At 42.9% G+C, this 19,410-nt stretch overlaps 1 protein-coding gene across 3 annotated transcripts in view; it reads right to left on the reverse strand.

Moving 5' to 3' along the window:
- RAD54L2 (RAD54 like 2) overlaps positions 1–19,410 on the reverse strand; it is a 117,906-nt gene that overhangs the window by 66,801 nt on the left and 31,695 nt on the right. The gene's annotated exons all lie outside the window — the stretch shown is intronic.

Here is a 19,410-nt window from a genome sequence, read left to right on the forward strand (position 1 = left end):
GGGCCAGCAATTCTTGAGGCCAAAGCTTAGGCATCGCCTACGATAAAGACACTGTGCCAGGCACCGTGGGGTGACATCAACACACGCCTCGAAAGGGAAAATTAAGATGTAGAGCAACAAGTCAAAACAGAAACAACAAAAATGTCATTTCTGGACATCAAAGATGTCTGTAGCATTTGAATAAGTAACAAATACCTAATCAAACCTAAACATAATTGAAAATTACATCCCTAATACAAAAATGAAAAATGACATTATTGTCCCATCAGGAAATTTACAATACCTTTTTCTCCCCTAATTAGGTTAAACATCTGCCCTAAACACATCGAGTACCCAAGGACACTCATTACCTTCGTCCAGTTAACAGTACAGTCTGGGCAGCATGGTTTCTCTCAAACCAGGGTAAGGCTGTACCCTGGAATTAAACCTCAAACTTCCACCTCATTGGCACTCACTATGCCAACTGCCAACTTACAATAGTTGGCCACCACCATCCAAGAACAATCTAGGTGACTGAGAGTGAAGAATGCTGGCCACCACCATCCAAGAACAATCCAGGTGACTGAGAGACAAGAATAAAAGTGGAACACCTAAAGGCAACTGCTAAATCTCAAGGACAGGGTTTGCAGGCCAGCATTTGGGAAAGAGGGTGAATAAAGTTCCAGTCTTCTGGTCATTCAGTCAACAAGCAGTCATTAAATATTCTTGTGACCTATTCTCAAGTGGACATTGCCCCCGCGCTGCAGCTAAAATGAAAATGCCCCCAAAAGAGAAGGGACGTGATTAACAGAAAAATGACAGGATAGGGAGCTAATTCTCTCTCCCGCTCACCACAAAACACAGGAAAAAGGAGTGCAAATCATTGTTACGTAACAGTGAGGCTGAACAAAAGGCCCAGCTCAGTCAATGGCTCATCTGCAGACCGTTCTAAACCCAGGGTCAGAGGCTGCCACTTGGCCATGCTAACAGAGAAAAGTACTGAACACCCTACATCACAGCCATTTCCACACTCTCCTCATCATCTCTCCATTAACTAAAAATAAAAACACTGGCTTCCATAACAAACAATTCTGACAGGTGGGCCTCTTTATATTGCAAAGTCCCCATTTAAGATAGTTCTGCTCTTAGTGAAGCCCATGTCATTATTTCTGTACCAGTGTGGATAAGACAAAGGAGGCAGGCCTCTACTTAGATTTTTGACCTGATACTAGTATTACATTAATACAAGCTGTATTTTACTCTTTAGAGTAAATAAAATGTTGACATTTTAAAAATAATTATATATTCTGAACTTGGCTTCTAAAAGATGCCACTCACATAGAAGGATGGAAAGAACCTATGCAGTTTTCAATACCATTAGTGCTGCTGTTATCTTGATCAACAACTGTGAAATGCACTCCATTTCAAATTTCAGAAAGAACACAAACCAACACTAAGTGTGCCACTTTATAGCTTCCCTGCGGATTCCACTTTTGCAGCAAAAGCCCATAAAATTATCTGAGGAAGAAATGATTAACTGAGAGTGAGTGCTTGACTACTGGGAACACCAGTCTCGAGCGCAGGACTGCACCAGGGAAGATTTCAGGTCAACAGCCCTAGAAAGCATCTGGTGGAAACCAGTAAGAGTGCAACTCAACGAGCAAAGCTCATCTACCAAGCTGGACGAGGACGTCCTGCTTGGCCCCTTGGCAGTGGAGGAGATCCTGCAATTTTCTCACTGCAAAACATCTAGAAATATGGAGAAAATTATAATCAGCATCCTTTCTACATGCACAATTATTCCCACAAAACAAGTGAGAGAAACCCCCAAGAACCAACAATGAAAGGCAAACTGAAACCACAAAAAATCATGAGATCTCTCACTACAGCAGTCCTAGGTGAAGAGGAGGGTACCAATCCTGGGGAGGGGAGCAGGGAGACACAGAAATAATAGCCGGGGCTCAAAGAAGCTGAAAAGAAGGGACTGAGACCGCTATATATACCCTCATGAAAGAGTGGTCTAGGGGAAAAAAAAAAATCTAACCACCAACACAGAAGACAATATAAAATCTTGTGTCCATTTAGGTCACAGGGAGTAAAAAAGATATCCAATGGGAGTCTGTAACTAGGAGTCTGCCCTCAAACCAGTCTGAGGTTGAAATACATACATACTTACTTACTTACATGGTCTTAGAAATTAACCAAAACTACAGTGGTCCCAAGCAAGGGATGCTTCTGCATTGCCTAGAAGTAAATTTATAACATCTCTTGGAAATACCTCAACCAGGACCACCAAGATAAAGCCTTATTGAACATGAGCTCATAATTCAAAAGTACAGAGGAGGGACTACTCACAAAAGCAAGAGTCAAGAGGGTCAGATTCCTAAAGCTCTACCTGCACTGTGAAGAGAGAACACCCATGCAGGGATGTAACAGAAGGACAAAGGCTCCCCTCTGCTCCGTAGCTGGACAGACAAGGGGACCATTCCTGGGGTAGGCCAGTTACCCGCCCAGAAAACTGATAGTACTGTTGCCTCAAAGCCTCTTCTCAAAAACAAAAGAAGTGGGGCCCATGGGCACTGGGTGTTAAGCAACTCTATAGACAAAAGGTCTGAATCTCAACAGAAGAGAACCTGAGCCTGAGGAAGCACAACCTTTATACATGTTCATGAAGCTCAATCCTGGCAAGTTATGTAGACTTCCCAAAGCATCTGAGACTGCTGGACAGGAGGGAAAAGTTCTCTTTGTTCTCCTCTCTGGACACTGCCTTCAGGTGTCCTACACCCTCCATTATCATCAACAAAATGGGAAGAAATAAAGCTTCCTTCATTCAGATTTGTAAAAAGGAATCAAACACACGATCCTCATGTTTCCTAACAGCATCCTATTATAAACATACAAATAACATGCACTACATGCTCCACAAAGCTGTGACTGCTCCCTTTTAATTAACTCTTTTTCGCCTCCTCTTTATAACATCATATCTGGGCTAGTTTCTTCAACAGGTTATATCTGGTTTACCCAAGAAGCCACATATAATTAGATTTACTGAAATAGATGGGGAAACAGTGGAAACAGTGTCAGACTTTATTTTTTGGGGCTCCAAAATCACTGCAGATGGTGATTGCAGCCATGAAATTAAAAGACGCTTACTCCTTGGAAGAAAAGTTATGACCAACCTAGATAGCATATTCAAAAGCAGAGACACTACTTTGCTAACTAAGGTCTTAGTGTCTAGTCAAGGCTATGGTTTTTCCTGTGGTCATGTATGGATGTGAGAGTTGGACTGTGAAGAAGGCTGAGCGCCCAAGAATTGATGCTTTTGAACTGTGGTGTTGGAGAAGACTCTTTGAGAGTCCCTTGGACTGCAAGGAGATCCAACCAGTCCATTCTGAAGGAGATCAGCCCTGGGATTTCTTTGGAAGGAATGATGCTAAAGCTAAAACTCCAGTACTTTGGCCACCTCATGCGAAGAGTTGACTCATTGGAAAAGACTCTGATGCTGGGAGGGATTGGGGGCAGGAGGAGAAGGGGATGACAGAGGATGAGATGGCTGGATGGCATCACTGACTCGGTGGACGTGAGTCTGAGTGAACTCTGGGAGTTGGTGATGGACAGGGAGGCCTGGCGTGGTGCGATTCATGGGGTCGCAAAGAGTCAGACACGACTGAGTGACTGAACTGAACTGAACTGAATATTATTAAATTGCCTCTTCTTTAGAGGGCGTGCTGCAATTCATGGGGTCGCAAAGAGTCAGACACGACTGAGCGACTGATTTGATCTGATTAGAGGGTTAAAGGAAAGGGCGGACTGCAAGAGCATCTCTTACACTTTTGCTCTACTCCATCTATTTCTAACTCCTCACTCTGTATTTGATTAGGCATCCTAGGTAACAAATCTCACACTCTCAGTTACATCGAAAGGAGGACCCCAAATCTACCTCTTTCTGCTAATTGTGGCCCACAGTGGGCATTTGTCGGCTCCCTGCATAAGGCAAACAGACAGATTGCTTCACTGCTTTGGGGAAGCTACTCCTGATTTGTGGATTTCCTGAGTTCTTACCAGGTTCTGGCAGCAGCTTCAAACACTTCAGAAGGCTCATATATATACAACACATTAACACTGGGATAAAGATGCTATAACCAGCTCACAAACCCCAAAAAGCCCATCAGTAGGTGAACTGATTATTTAATTTTGCTTTCCAAAAGTTGTCTCCTCTGGGCTGCCTCTAAACAACAGGAAGTAATTGACTCTTAAGGAAGATTTGAAAATAACAACAGCATATTTAGATAACTACATGAGAGGAACCTCAGTGAAGAAAAAGGGATCATCATCTGTAGAGGACAAGCTGATATTCTACCGAGCAAGTAACTAATCCTTCCACACCTGGGCCTTTTCCAATATCAGGGAAAGTCAGTACTTTCTTTATCAGCAGACTTAACAATCAGTTAAAATTCACTAAAGATACTACTGAATGCTTATGCACAGAAAGGAGTTTGAATGCAATAACGTCCTCTCAGCAAAATGATGAAGCAAAAACTATGGTATTTTACATTCGAACTGCTTGACTGTTGATTTTTGATAAACACAAGGGGGCAGGGGGTGGGGATATGCAAAAAACATGACTTAGAAACCAAGAAGTTCTTTTATTAAGATGCACATTCTCTGTACCCTGACATAAAAGAGGCTCTGAAATCTAGAATCAGGCTGTTCTATAAAGCTTCAAAGAAAGAAGAGAACTGATGATGACTGAGAGCCAATACTTGTAAAGTGCGTACACCATATGAAACCAAGTCCATTATCTAAAGATTCAGCCTCCTAGTCAGGGTACTAGTTAACAAAGAAGAGTGAATAGCAATTGAAGTCCAATTTGAAAAGGGAGGGAAAAGATGGTTCCACAAGGATAGTTCTAACACATCCAAATGCCAAAATTCAGAAAAACCTTAGGCTAAGTTACTAAAATTGACAAAACAGCTCAACAAGAAGCTTTGGTGGTCTCTGAACATCTTTTTCCAGACAGCAATATTTTCCAAAATTCTACTCAGTTCAACCAAAACATATTAAACAACTATCATCTACTGGGGACACAAAGACAAGGAGTAAACACAGGTCAGAACAGATCGAGCATTAAGAGGAATGAGGCCCAAAGTGAGTTCTGAAGAAAGATTTGGACAGTCAGGTAATGTGGGCAGGCAGGGCTTTCCAGGTGGCACTAGTGGTAAAGAACCACCTGCCAACAATGTGGATTCAATCCCTGGGTCAGGAAGACCTCTTGGAAGAAGGCATGGCAACCCACTCCAGTGTTCTTGCCTGAAGAATCCTACAGACAGAGGGGCCTGGTGGGCTACAGTCCATAGGGTTGCAAAGAAGCGGACACGGGCTGAAGCAACCGAGCATGCACAGGGCGGGATGGGCGGGGAGGGGAGGGGAAGGGAGGGGATGCTGGAGATAAAGAGAGAAGAGGGAAGAGTTCAAAGACAGGGGACTGTATGAACAATAAGTGAGAGACAAAAGCAGATGTGAAATCAAACAAATCCAATAAGACTGCATTACTGGAGCATAAAGCAGGAAGTATGGGGGAAGAGTAAAAACTAAACTTGGAAATGCAAAAGCATCTAAATCACCAAACACCCTATGTTGAGACTGGATATTATCCTACAAGAAGACCAAAATAAGATGACCAGCTCTGTGTACTATAAACATCACTCTGCACCATAGAATATAGAATATAAAAGCATAGGTTAAAAAAAAAAAAAAGCATAGGATATGCAGTTTCAAATTGAAATCCCACTCATTTTTCAGTGTGACCCTAGGCAAGTTATCTCTTGGGGCCATAGATTCCACACTCGTAAAACAGAGGCACTCCTTACCTTCAAGGATTACTAAAAAGCTGGTGAATGAATATAAATGTAAAGTGCACTGTGAAGTTACACAGTTCAGTTTTTAGCACAGTGTAAGCACTCAAAACATGGCCTGGAAGAAATATTTGCTAGAAAAAATGGAATACGAAGAGACGGTAAATAGCCAGTAAAAATACAAAAAAAACAGAGGAAAGATCAGATTTGAGAACTATTAGCAGGTAAAGGGCTAGTAGGGTACTGTTCTTCAAGCCCCAGTGAAAGAGTAAAAGACACGTGAGACCTCTTCCAGGTTTCCCTAACAGGGCCTAAGGTGCTGCCGTCACCTCCTCCTCGGACACCAGCTAGACTGGAGACCAGATGTAAAAGCAATAACAGCCTCGCTTTTACTATCAGCACTGCTATCATGGAGAGGGAACTCTTAGACGTCAGAGAGACTAGTTAACTGGAGCGAATTATTTACTTTCCCTCATTTGGGGTAATGACACCTACACTTCAGGTGCTGGAAGCATTTGTGCAGTATGCGACCCAACAACATGATAAGGACTCAATAACTTAACACAAAGAAATCCCATGCAGATGTGCAGCTTCTTTTACAGTGTCTCTCATGAAAACACTACAGCCTTATGTCAGCTCCAGCCCACTGGGAAGCCTTGGTAGCCGAGACTGTACAATACACATCAGTGTGTTGGTTCTCATATAGGCAACCAATGGCCCATTTCCAAAATGTATGCAACATCTTCCACCATAAAATGTGCTATCTGGTCTCCAAACAAATATAACTGGTTTCAGAGAGTTCAACTCTGGAAACAACAGCTGGGATGCTGTAGTTTTACCCTAAAGTGAAGTAAAAAAAACTTGGCCCCAAGCCCAGAAAACAGGCATTCCTCCTAGACAAAACTGGATAAACCAAGTCTACAAACAATGAGTGGATACAACAGTAGGGAAGGAAAGACATGGAGACAGCCAGAATAAACCACAGCAAAAGGCCAACCCATAGCTCAAGAAGGGAACCAAGGAAGACTCTAGAATGTACCAGTTCTGAAGCAGGCAGGGGAGGCCAAACATACCAAGACACCAAAGTTACTAAATGAAAAGTTATCTGAAACACAGATTTTCTCCCTGTTATGCCCAAAGATAAGCTTTATGTTAGCAGGACAAACTAAATAATCTGTTCACATTTAAGATTCAAGATCCCTTATGAGAGGTTAGGCAGCTGGCGAGATACAAACTGAGGAAGGAAGACTATCATTGGAAACAAAATTCAAACACATTAAATATGAAAGAGTAATGGTTTCTACTTCAACAGGCTAATTACTGATGCTACAACTGACTCACAGATCTGGTTTCTTGTAAGAACTGTACTGACCGTACACGCCACGAGGTATTAGTTGCTGCTTCACTCATGGAGTATGAAGAGAAATGAACCTTCAAAGGAGAAAAACTTGCCAAAATGCCCTTGACATGGAGTTGTTCAGTAAGATGCTGCCACAGCACATGGTTTTGATAACAATAACAAAAAACGCCACAAGTCTTCCTCTAAACATCTAAAACAATTGTTTATAAACACTTAATCTGAAATATCTACTGCAGAGTCATTAGAAGAAGGGCAGGTCTAACGGGCAGCTGAGAGATGAGATCAGGTCACAAGTCTCTGACAGGAATCCGCCCTGAGCGCACTGACTGGGTCAATCGGCGAATTCCAGCTTGCCCTAACCAGAGCGTGCAAGACCGTCCTGGTGAAGCTCATGAGCAAATCTGTCAACACGTGAACACATGGCTCTGCCAAAGATCTTCCGAACTATTAGAGGAAAAGTCTTTTTGAGAACATAAAATAGATACAGTAGAGCAAATTTCAGAGGCAGATTTTCAAGACCATCTTAACAATATAATGTTGTATAAAAAGTGGAAAAAAACTTAATAAATGTTTATATCCCAGTTTTAAAAACAGAATTACACATTTGCAAGTATATATATGCATAGCAAAAAAAAAAAAAAAAAAAAAGACAAGAAGGAAAAGCACCAAAAGGTTATTAAACATTTTTATCTCTGGGTGACAGTTTTACCAAAAAAGGTATTATTTTCTTCTTTATTCTTTTGTTTTACAATAAATAGATATATGACTTTATAACTGTAAGACCAATATCTTTATACATGTATTCTCTCTCTACAAAGACATCAGTGAACAAATCCTGCTTGGCCTCACCCCCATCCTGAGCAGCATCGTATTTTCAGGCTGTGACTGCTCCTATCGGTAGCCACATCCAGTGAGCAAAAGACAAGCCCTCACACTGCCAACCACAGTTCACCGGCCATCTACTGCAGAGATCCCATCTCAGCTAGGGTTCACAGGAGGGCCTACAGCAGCATGTGAAAACGATCATCCATAGTTAGAATAATCCTTCAAAGGCCTTTTCGATTATCCACAAAAATACTGTATGAACAGTTTTCTGTATGTATTCCCGGAGAAAGTCAAAGTGTTAGTTGCTTTGTCGTGTCTGACTCTTTGCAATCCCACGGACTATAGCTCACCAGGCTCCTCTGTCCATGGAACGGTCCAGGCAAGAATACCGGAGAGGGCAGCCATTCCCTTCTCCAGGGGATCTTCCTCACTCAGGGATCGAACCACGGTCTCCTCCACTGCAGGCAGATTCTTTACCATATGAGCCATCAGGGAAGTCTATTTTCTGTAGATGTATACACCAAAAATATTTCCAAAAGACTATAATATTCAGAGATCAGCCCTGCATGTATTTTGCTGCCTGAACTGGTTCAGCAATTCCTCACTGGCGCTCAGCTCTTCCTCCCTGCCGCCCTCTACTGAATATGTCCAACTCAGCATCACACCACCTAAACGGTGATCAAGAATTCTTGACATTTATATGCTGTGTCAATCATTTTAACTGTAACAACACCCACTGCATCCACTGCCTTTGGGTACTCACTGAGTAAAGTGGTGAGTATAAATTATCCCATTATTTAAACCATTATTCGTTACTTTCTGTCTTCATTTGTAAAGTGTATGACTGAATTTAAGCAAGGTAAAAGGTTAGATATAATTCCATTATATTAATTACAGCACCTCTGTACTGGGAGTGCAAAAAGGCAATCTTAAGTGTTGTTGGGCTTAGTGTCAACCTACTTAAGGTAAGACAGGTAAGACTACATTTTTAAGTGCCTAAAGAATGATAGAGATCCCAAACATAGAGTTCAGAGAAGAGAGCAACAGAGACTGAAGTTTAAATGCTGTTAGAAGGCTTCCTGGAGGAAGCAGACCTTGAGACAACCTCAGAAGCAAGGCTGACTTAGATAAGTGCGGAGGGAAGGAGACATTCCACACAGGAATCATGACTTGGATCTGAGAAGTGCTGAAACAGCAGAAAATATTTCTAAGTTTTCTGGAAAAGGAGATAAAATGACTCATCATTAAGTATCTACCATTGGCCAGTACTGGTAGGTACTGAAGATCCAGAGGCGAGAGAACCTGTTCATACAGTGATGACTGGAGCCCTCCAGGAATCAGCCAGTCCACTGACACAGACATGTCAACACACAGCATAAGCATGAAAGAAAGTGAAAGTGCTACTCAGTTGTGTCTGACTCTTTGCAACCCCATGGACTGTAGCCCACCAGGCTCCTCTGTCCATGGGATTCTCCAGGCAAGAATGTTAGAGCGGCTTCCCGTTGCCTTCTCTAGGGGATCTTCCTGACCCAGGGATCGAACCCAGGTCTCCTGCAATGCAGGTGGATTCTTTACTGCCTGAGCCACTAGGGAAGCCAAAGTACAATGTATGACCAAAGTTTTTCTTCCAACAACTGATGACTAGATAGATAAAATGTATATAGCATATCCATAGAGTGGAATAGTATCAAGCAATAAAAGGGAACGAAGTACTAACATGGGCAAGTTTTGAAAACATTATGCTAAGTGAAACAAGCCAGTCACAGAAGGCCACATATTGTATGAGCACATGAATCTGAAATGCTTAGAACAGGCAAAACCACTGAAACAGACAGTAGATTAGCCATTACCAGGGGATAGGGAGAAGGGAGAAGAGGGAGTGACTGCTTAATGAGTACAAGTTTCTTTTTGTAGAAAAGAAATGTTCTGGAATTATATAGTAGTGATAGGTGCATAATCTTGTGATGTAACAAAAATCACTGAATTAAACACTTAACAATGGTGGAAATTTATAGTATGTGAGTTACATTAAGGAAGAAGGAAGGAAAGGAGGCAGGGAAGGGGGAAGGAGGGAGGAAAAGGCTCTATAGGGCAGAGAAGGAAATGGTTTTGCTGAGAAAGGGTGGTGACAACTTCCCAGAGGAGGCAACAGATCTGAACGTCAAAGGACAAACCGAGCTTTCCTTAAGAAGAGACTGATGAAGTCATTCAGAGAGAGGGAATGATATATGCAGGAGTACAGTTCTGCAGGACTAGCAGCTGGGGAGCTCATGAGCAAATTGCAAGAGATGAGAAGTAGGCCGGATCCTGATCCAGCAGTGTCCTGAGGACCTTGTTTTGAGTCTGAACTGTGTCCTATGTAAGGACTGGCAAATATGTGGCACTTGGCACCACTTTTCTGTCTGCACCTCTGGCAGACATAACTATTATGCCATTGAGCCCTTCTCTGCTGAGCTCAGAAGTGGACTCAGTATCTATCTCTATGCAATCCTCCTTACAGTCCATGTGCCCCCAGTGGGAGCCCCACTAAAGGATCTCAAGCAGGGAAGTGTCATTTGAATTCCCAATTTAAAATGAACACCGGTAGCTATGTGGAGGCAAGGAGATTAAGCAGGAAGCGGTTGTAACAGTCTGGACAGAAGGTGATGAGACCCTGAACTAAGGTAGTGGCAAAGTGAAAGGAGAAAAAAGGAAATACTAGAGACTAAGGAGGCAAAACCAGTAAAACTACAGTAGCCAAGTGGAGCCCCATGAGGGTGGCCTTGCTCACCACTATCTCCTAGCATCCATCACAGTACTTGATATACGTGGGAAGGACTCCACAGATCGCGATCAAATGATTATTTTTTACTACATTCTCTCACTGAATCTTCACAATAATACTATGAAGAAAGCAGTGTTATTCCCACTTTCCAGATAAGGAATCTAAGTTTTAGAGAGGTTAAGTGACCTGCCCCAAACATACCCAGCTAGGGACTTCTTGTTGTTGTTGAGTCGCTAAGCTCTTTGTGTCATGTCAGCTCTTTGCGACCTCATGGACTGCAGCATGACAGGTTCTTCTGTCAGCCACCATCTCCTGGAGTTTGCTCAAATTCATGTCCATTGAGTCAGTGATACTACTGAGAGAGAGAGAGAGTGCAGTTCCAACCTAGACTTCTAACTCCAAGCTCTGGTCCTTGATCCAGGGTTCCAGCTCAAATGATGGAGCAGCTAACAGTGTTAATGGTGAAATGTCAGAAACAGCCGGAAAATGGGCTGAGGTCAGAGATACAGATTTGGGTGTTTCTGTCACATTCAGGTAGCTGAGACCTCAAATACGGACAATACTCAGGGAGTGTATGAAGTGGGGGAAGGCAAGGCAAGGATAGGTCAAACCATGAGGGAATGTTGAAAGGAGTCTGCACAGGGAGTCAGAGAGACAGGGAAAGAACCAGCCCAGGAGGATGCTATCAGGAAAGACATCAGCAAGCTGGGCATGGTCAAGATTAAAATCTACAGAAATGTCAGATCCATTAGATGGAAGGGAACCACAGAGAAACACAAGACGTAGGGGAAGCATTCTAAAAGGGGTTGAAGGCTGCCTGGTGTTTTCGAAAACCACAAGGGCGACAGAATCTGGGGAGCTTGTTAAACATACACAGACCACCAACAGCAGGAATCTTGTGAGAGTGACAGTCTCACTGAGCCTCTATTTTCTCATCTGTAAACTGGAAACAACAGTACTGGCTTCACAGTATTATGCGGCTAAGTCGCTTCAGTCATGTCCGACTCTGTGTGACGCCATAGACGGCAGCCCACCAGGCTCCCCCGTCCCTGGGATTCTCCAGGCTAGAACACAGGAGTGGGTTGCCATTTCCTTTTCCAATGCATGAAAGTGAAAAGTGAAAGTGAAGTCGCTCAGTCGTGTCCGACTCTTAACAACCCCATGGACTGCAGCCTACAAGGCTCCTCTGTCCAAGGGATTTTCCAGGCAAGAGTACTGGAGTGGGGTGCCATTGCCTTCTCCTCACAGTATTATAGTGAGGACTTTATATGCTTGAAAAGAGGTCCCACAGTTGATTGTGACACAGCTTGAAAACTGGCTTTTAGGAACCCCCCGCTATAGGAAAAACAGATTTTTACCTGGATAGAGATGGGTGACAGGCAACCCTTTCAGGACTATATAAAAATGAGAGAAGGAAGGAAGGAAAGTCAGCCATTATAATCCAGGACTGGACCTGGAGGGCCTGGGTGAAGAAGAAACCAGAAAGGATGAAACAGGGATAAGGCATTACTAGGGACAACTCACAGGAAGGAAAGGGAAAAATCACACGTGAGTCTGAGGCTTGAAGTCCAGCATACCCTTCACCAGAATCAGAAAGAACAACAGAGGAACAGCTGGTTTGGGTGGCTGGGGAGAAATGAAAAAAAATCCATGCAAGATATTTGATAAGTGCTAGAAAATGAACACAAAACTTATAAGGGCCAACCGGCAGTAAACATGTTTCGGACAAAAGAGCAGCACACCAGTTCAGAACACGTCTCATCTCCAGGATGAGATGGCTTGGGTCAGAGTCCCAGCACTGCCACTTTCTAGCTAAGGGATGCTAAAGAAGCTACTTCATTTCTCTAGATCTAGGTGTCTTTATTTGTAAAATGAGAAGAATAACAGTACATGTAGAAGATTGTTTTAAAGTGAAAAAATACACTAGCAAGCACACTGCCCAGCATATGGTACATCAGCTTCCAATCAACGCTGATGACTCCCTTTAGCTACTCCCTGACAGTATGCAGTACGAGGGCTTCCCCAGGGGCTCCAGTGGTAAAGAACCCATCTGCCAAGGCGGGGGATGAGGGTTTGATCCCTGGTCAGGAAGATCCCCTGGGAAGGAAATGGCAACCCACTCCCACATGGGAAATCCCATGGACAGAGGACCCCAGTGGCCATAGGGTTGCAAAGAGTCAGACACAATTTAGCGACTAAAGACAGCGATGACAGCAATGTAGTGTGGCCAGCTGTGCTTTGGAGAAGCCAAACTGTATTACCCAAGAGTTGGAGAATCTCTCCAACTCTGAGACAGGACAGGAAAATACAGGATTCTTTGCATTTCAAGACTGGAATTAATTGCAAAACTAGTAGTACAAAGAATTGTGCCAAGACACTGTAGGATGCAAAATTACACAGTGTGTAAATGTGGTACCTATACTCAAGGAGACTACACGAGAAAGCAAGAAAAACTTATACACACAAATACCTGCAGTACCAAGCATCCTGTGAAATGTCACTGATGCACTGTCAGTCATGGGAGTCGAGAGAGGGAGAACCACTTCCAATGCGGATGAAGCCGTCACCTGAACTTTGTCTAGAAAGATGGTCAGAAATTTGGCCACAATATAGGCTCAGAGGAAAAGAGTTGAATAGGACAGCCAAAGGAAACAACGTGAATACAGATATAAAGCTGAAAAGGGCTAAAGGGACGCTCCAGGAAGAGCCAGAAGTCAGGATTAACTGAAGAACTAGCCACAAAATAACTGGCCCCATGTTGAGGACAAATGCAAGGCAAAGGCCATAGGAGAAAGCATGGATTTCTTAAGAGAGGCCAGGCGGGAAAAGCCAGAAACTTGTTTGGGGAGCAGAATGATGCATGTGGTCCTACATACCTGAGCAAGACATTTCTGAAAGCACCTTCTCACAGCTGATGATAAAGCTGCACAGGACTTCAGACTCTAATCCAGCCCTACCATCCATCCGACTGAGGACACCAAGATGAAGAGAGGTGAGTCAACTGCCCGAGCCACAGAGCGAGTGGCAACACTGAGTGCAGCTCTGGTGGGCAGACTCAGTTCACGGCACTTTACACTCACCCACATGACCAGAAAGACTCGGCCAAAAGCCAGGATGAAACGTGGGTTTGTTGCTCAGTAAAGAAATCAGGGTTATAGAATTGAGTCACCTGGACAGCCTGAAGTGGTGGGAGTGAAAGAGCTAGATTTCTGAGGGTCAGACCACAGAGGGAATAGATGAGGAAAACCAACAAACCTGGGCTTCAATGAAAATAAAAACAAACATCAACAAATGGGACCTAATTAAACTTAAAAGCTTTTGCACAGCGAAGAAAACATAAACAAGACAAAAAGACAGCCCTAAGAAATGTCAGAAAATATTTGCAAATGAAGCAACTGACAAGGGATTAATCTCCAAAATACATAAACAGCTCATACAGCTTAATTTCAAAAAACAAACCATCCAATCAAGAAATGGGCAGAAGACCTAGATAGACACTTCTCCAAAGACATAGAGATGACTAATAAACACAAAGAAACACGCTTACTAATTATTAGAGAAACGCAAATTGAAACTACAATGAAGTATCACCTCACAGCAATCAAAATGGCCATCATCAAAAAATCTACAAACAATAAATGCTGGAGACGAGCTGGAGAAAAGAGAACCCTTCTGCACTGTTGGTGGGAAGGTAAACTGATACAGCCACTGTGGAGAACAGTATAGAAGTTCCTTAAAAAGCTGAAAACAGAACTACCATATGACCTAGCAATCCCACTACTGGGAATATATCCAGAGAAAACTATAATTCAAAAAAAATACACACACCCCAATGTTCCCTACAGTACTATTTACAGTAGCCGGGTCACAGAAGCAACCTGAATGTCCATCAACAGACGAATGGATAAAGATGTGGTGTGTATGTATGTATGTATGTATGTATGTGTGTGTGTGTGTATGTGTATATATATACACATACACACACACAGGATTATTACTCAGCCATAAAAAGGAACAAAATTGTGCCATCTGCAGAGATGTGGGCGGATGGACCTAGAGATTGTCATACAGAATGAAATAATCAGAGAGAGAAGAATATCAAATAATATTGACTATATGTGGAGTATAGAAAAGTGATACATATGAAACTTATTTCCAAAGCCAAAACAGAGACACAAATGTAGAGAACGCACATATAGCTACAAGCAGGCAGGGGGTGATGGGACGAACTGGGAGACTGGGATAGACAAATATACACTACTATATTTAAAATAGCTAACTAATGAGAGCCCACTGCATTGCACAGGGAACTCTACTCAGTGCTCTTTGGTGACCTAAATGGGAAGGAAATTCAAAAACAGGAGATATACGTTTATGGATGTCTGATTCATTTTGCTGTACAGCAGAAATTAATACAATACTGTAAAGCAACTATACTCCAATAAAAACTTAAAAAAACCAAATTGTCCAAGTTAAATAGCCAGTATCAGAACTAGGATTAAATATCAAGTCCTCATTATTGAGGATAGAAAATGGCAAGGTGGACTTCCCTGGTCGTCCTGTGGCTAAGAATCTGCCTGCCAATGCAGAGACACAGGTGTGATTCCTGGTCTGGGAAGGTCCCACAAGTTTCAGAGCAACTAAGCCCATGCACCACAACTAATGAGCCTGTGCTCTAGAGCCTGGGAGCTGCAGCTACTGAAGCCCGGGAAGCCCAGCACCCGGGTTCCACAAAAAGAGACCGCCACAAAAAGTGTGCGCTGCAGAGAAGAGTAGCCCCCACCTTGCCACAACTAAAGAAAGTCCACATGCAATAATGGAGACCCAGCACAGCTGAAAAGAAAACTAAGAAATAATTTTTTTTAAAAAGAGAAAATGGCAAGGTGATGATGTTTAAGAAATAAAATGCTCTCAACAGAGATATGCATTCATGTCATGACAAAGTCTGAGATTTGCTTTGAAATATGCCAACAGAAAAAAAAAAGTGGGAAAGACAATTGAAAGCAAAAACTGGGGAAATATTAATCATGACTGAAAATGAGTGATGGCTACATGGGATTCCTTATACTAGACTCCCTGCTGCTGTGTATGTTTCAAATTTTCCATAATAAAAAGTTCACTTACACACACTTCCCTCTCTGCAAAGGGAAATCAGTCAAAATGAAGAGCAACAAACATCAAGAAAAAAAATCTTTGGGCAACAAGGAATTCACTCAGAGTTGGTACTCAGGAGAAAAACAGGACCAGAAGCCAGATCGCAAAGGATTAAAGGTATAGCTAAAGAAAGAAGTGAGGAAATGGCTATAAAACTGCATCTTAGATAGAATGCCCAGGGATAAGGAGAGGGCTAGGATAGCATGAAAGGCCAAACTACTTTGGTTCTGCCTTGTGCTGCTGCTGCTGCTGCTAAGTCACTTCAGTGTCTGACTCTGTGTGACCCCATAGACAGCAGCCCACCAGGCTCCCCCGTAACTGGGATTCTCCAGGCAAGAACACTGGAGTGGGGTGCCTCTCCGGTTCTACCTTGTATGTAGGTAAAAAACAAAAAGGGGAAAGAGGGAGGACAGGAAGATACTAGAAAGAAGACAAGTGAGCAATTAATTAATTAACCAATCAATCTATATATGAAACAAAAACATTAAAAGATGCTCATCCCCCTTCAATAAGGAAATATAAATAAAAGTGAGTTATCTAGGATTCAACTGTCAAACATTAAAATTATTTATACTGCTCCCTGGTAGAGGAGAAATATAAACTGATATAATCTTTCAAAAGTTACGTGATAATATCGAGTAAAATTATAAACAATCCCAAGTTTTGACTTGTTAGGAATTTTTCCAGTTGCAGGAATTTATCCCAGGAAGTACACAGAGCACAGAAAGATGTATACAATGCACACAAAGAGGTACAGGAAGATATATTTCAAGGATGTTACTTCAATGAGTAAGAAACAAATGGCTATCACCAGGGGACTAGGAAAACTGGTAAAAACATATAATACTATAAACTATTAAAAGATACAACAGATATGTGTCAGACACATAGGAAAATGCACAAGAAAAAATGCATTAAATGAATAAGCAAATTATAAAAAAAGTAGGTATACTGTGATTCCATTTCTGTGAAAAAGGAATTATTTTATCTCACACATATACAGAAGCACAAATGCGTCCATATCAGCATATGGTGGTGGTGGTTTAGTCGCTCAGTCGTGTCCAACTCTTGCAACCCCATGGACTGTAGCCTGCCAGGCTCCTCTGTCCATGGGATTCTCTAGGCAAGAAGACTGGAGTGGGTTGTCATTTCCTTCTCAAAGGGATCTTCCTAGAGATATCAGCATATACACAGTAGAAAAAAGTGTGGATAAATATAAACCAAATTCATGAGAGTAGTTAACACTGAGATATGGTATTATGGGTTCCTTTCCTTATTTAAAAATACCTAAATTTTAACTGTACCCATATATTACCTGAATAATCAGGAAAAAAGTTAAGGACTTGAGAGGGGGGAAAAAAAATCAGTGAGCCCTCAGGTGAGGTCACAGGTCAAGAAGGAGGGAGACAGACAGCAGGTCTAGGGCCTGAGGGAACAACGAGCCTGGGGACCTGTGCAGCTGCTGCTGTGGGAACTGGGGCCTGCGGATGTAGCAGGACAGCACCTGCCGGTGCAGCTCAATCAGTGAGGCAGTGGGGGCTCCTGACAAGCACAGCAGCCCAGAAACACTGGGCAGCCGAGGGGCTGCTAGAGGCCAGGGGAGAGAATTCAGGGTTGGCAACTGGCAGAGCAGGCAGTGCACAAAGGTTCAGGCGCCTTCTCAGATCTGGGCAGGGCAGCACGGAAACTGTGGACCATGGCAAACCAGCATCCACAGTAAGGTGGGAGGTGGGTGAAACAGTGGAGAAGAGAAGCTGGAGAGACGGTGTGATAGGAAGGCACTAAGCTCAACCCGGAATGACCCTAAAGGGCTCTTTCATTCTTCTTCCAGTTTCTACACATCATCCCGTTAGGAGGAAGATCCCTATTTGAGTCACTGGGTCTCAAGAGCAAAACCATGTCCGCCTACTTCTCGGCGTTTCTCATAACCCCTAAAGAATCTGTGAGGAAGGCAGGAGCTCCTTCTGGGCTCCCCTCCTCCGCCAGCACCCAGCTCTTCCAGAGTCACTATGCTGCTGTTAACAGAGCAGAGGCTCCACTCCCGGGTGGACTGTGTATCCTCTACTGGCCAGAAGCCTGGAATAAGGGGGGACTGGCTTAAAGCTCAACATTCAGAAAAGGAAGATCATGGCATCCGGTCCCATCACTTCATGGGAAATAGATGGGGAAACAGTGGAAACAGTGTCAGACTTTATTTTTGGGGGGCTCCAAAATCACTGCAGATGGTGACTGCAGCCATGAGATTAAAAGACGCTTACTCCTTGGAAGGAAAGTTATGACCAACCTAGATAGCATATTCAAAAGCAGAGACATTACTTTGCCAACAAAGGTTCGTCTAGTCAAGGCTATAGTTTTTCCTGTGGTCATGTATGGATGAGAGAGTTGGACTGTGAAGAAGGCTGAGCACCCAAGAATTGATGCTTTTGAACTGTGGTGTTGGAGAAGACTCTTGAGAGTCCCTTGGACTGCAAGGAGATCCAACCAGTCCATTCTGAAGGAGATCAGCCCTGGGATTTCTTTGGAAGGAATGATGCTAAAGCTGAAACTCCAGTACTTTGGCCACCTCATGCGAAGAGTTGACTCATTGGAAAAGACTCTGATGCTGGGAGGGATTGGGGGCAGGAGGAGAAGGGGACGACAGAGGATGAGATGGCTGGATGGCATCACTGACTCGATGGACGTGAGTCTGAGTGAACTCCGGGAGTTGGTGATGGACAGGGAGGCCTGGTGTGCTGCTATTCATGGGGTTGCAAAGAGTCAGACACAACTAAGCGACTGAACTGAACTGAAGCTTAGAAAACCTGGCATGAAGCTCCAGCTTTCCTTCTTACTGGCTTTGTGCTGGAAAGCAAGCCACTTCACCTCTCTGTGTTTTATAAATTACAATACCATACATACACAAGCTATATTATATTTATCACAGTAAAGGAAACATTCTTCAATTCTACCTATTTACCACTTTCATCAATGGTGCTATAAAACCATAAAAGGGTGCAAGTACCTTCAGTGTGCCTATTTGGATGAAATTGTTCATAGTTTTATTGCTTTTCACCTATAACAATTTTCTTCTCAAGACTTCAACACTGCTCACAACTTTCTTCAATTTAACAGTTGCTTGCCACATTTAAAGTGCCTTATGCTTTGTCTCAGCTTTCCTTTTTATCTCATGTCAGTTTTTATCTTTAATCTAACTACAGTTACTTGTCATGCTTTCCTTTTCTGTAGTCTGTTATGTCACTTACAAGAAAGAATAACTGCATTATGTAGGCGTCAATACAGTTCCTTACACCTGGCCAGTAGGATTCCTATGTGGTCTGATCAACCATGGAAATTAACTTAAAGTAATTTAGATAGTATATTCTCAAGTTATTTTACCACTAAGAAGAGCCAAGAGGGTGACTAAATGAATTGGCACATTTCCATTACTTTCAGGTTAGTAATTCAGAACAACAGAGCTTTCTAACAAAGAACTA

This window comes from Bos grunniens, chromosome 22 (genome assembly GCF_055505025.1).
Source record: "Bos grunniens cultivar Pamir isolate PY7600 chromosome 22, Bosgru_T2T1.0, whole genome shotgun sequence".
NCBI lineage: Eukaryota > Metazoa > Chordata > Mammalia > Artiodactyla > Bovidae > Bos > Bos grunniens.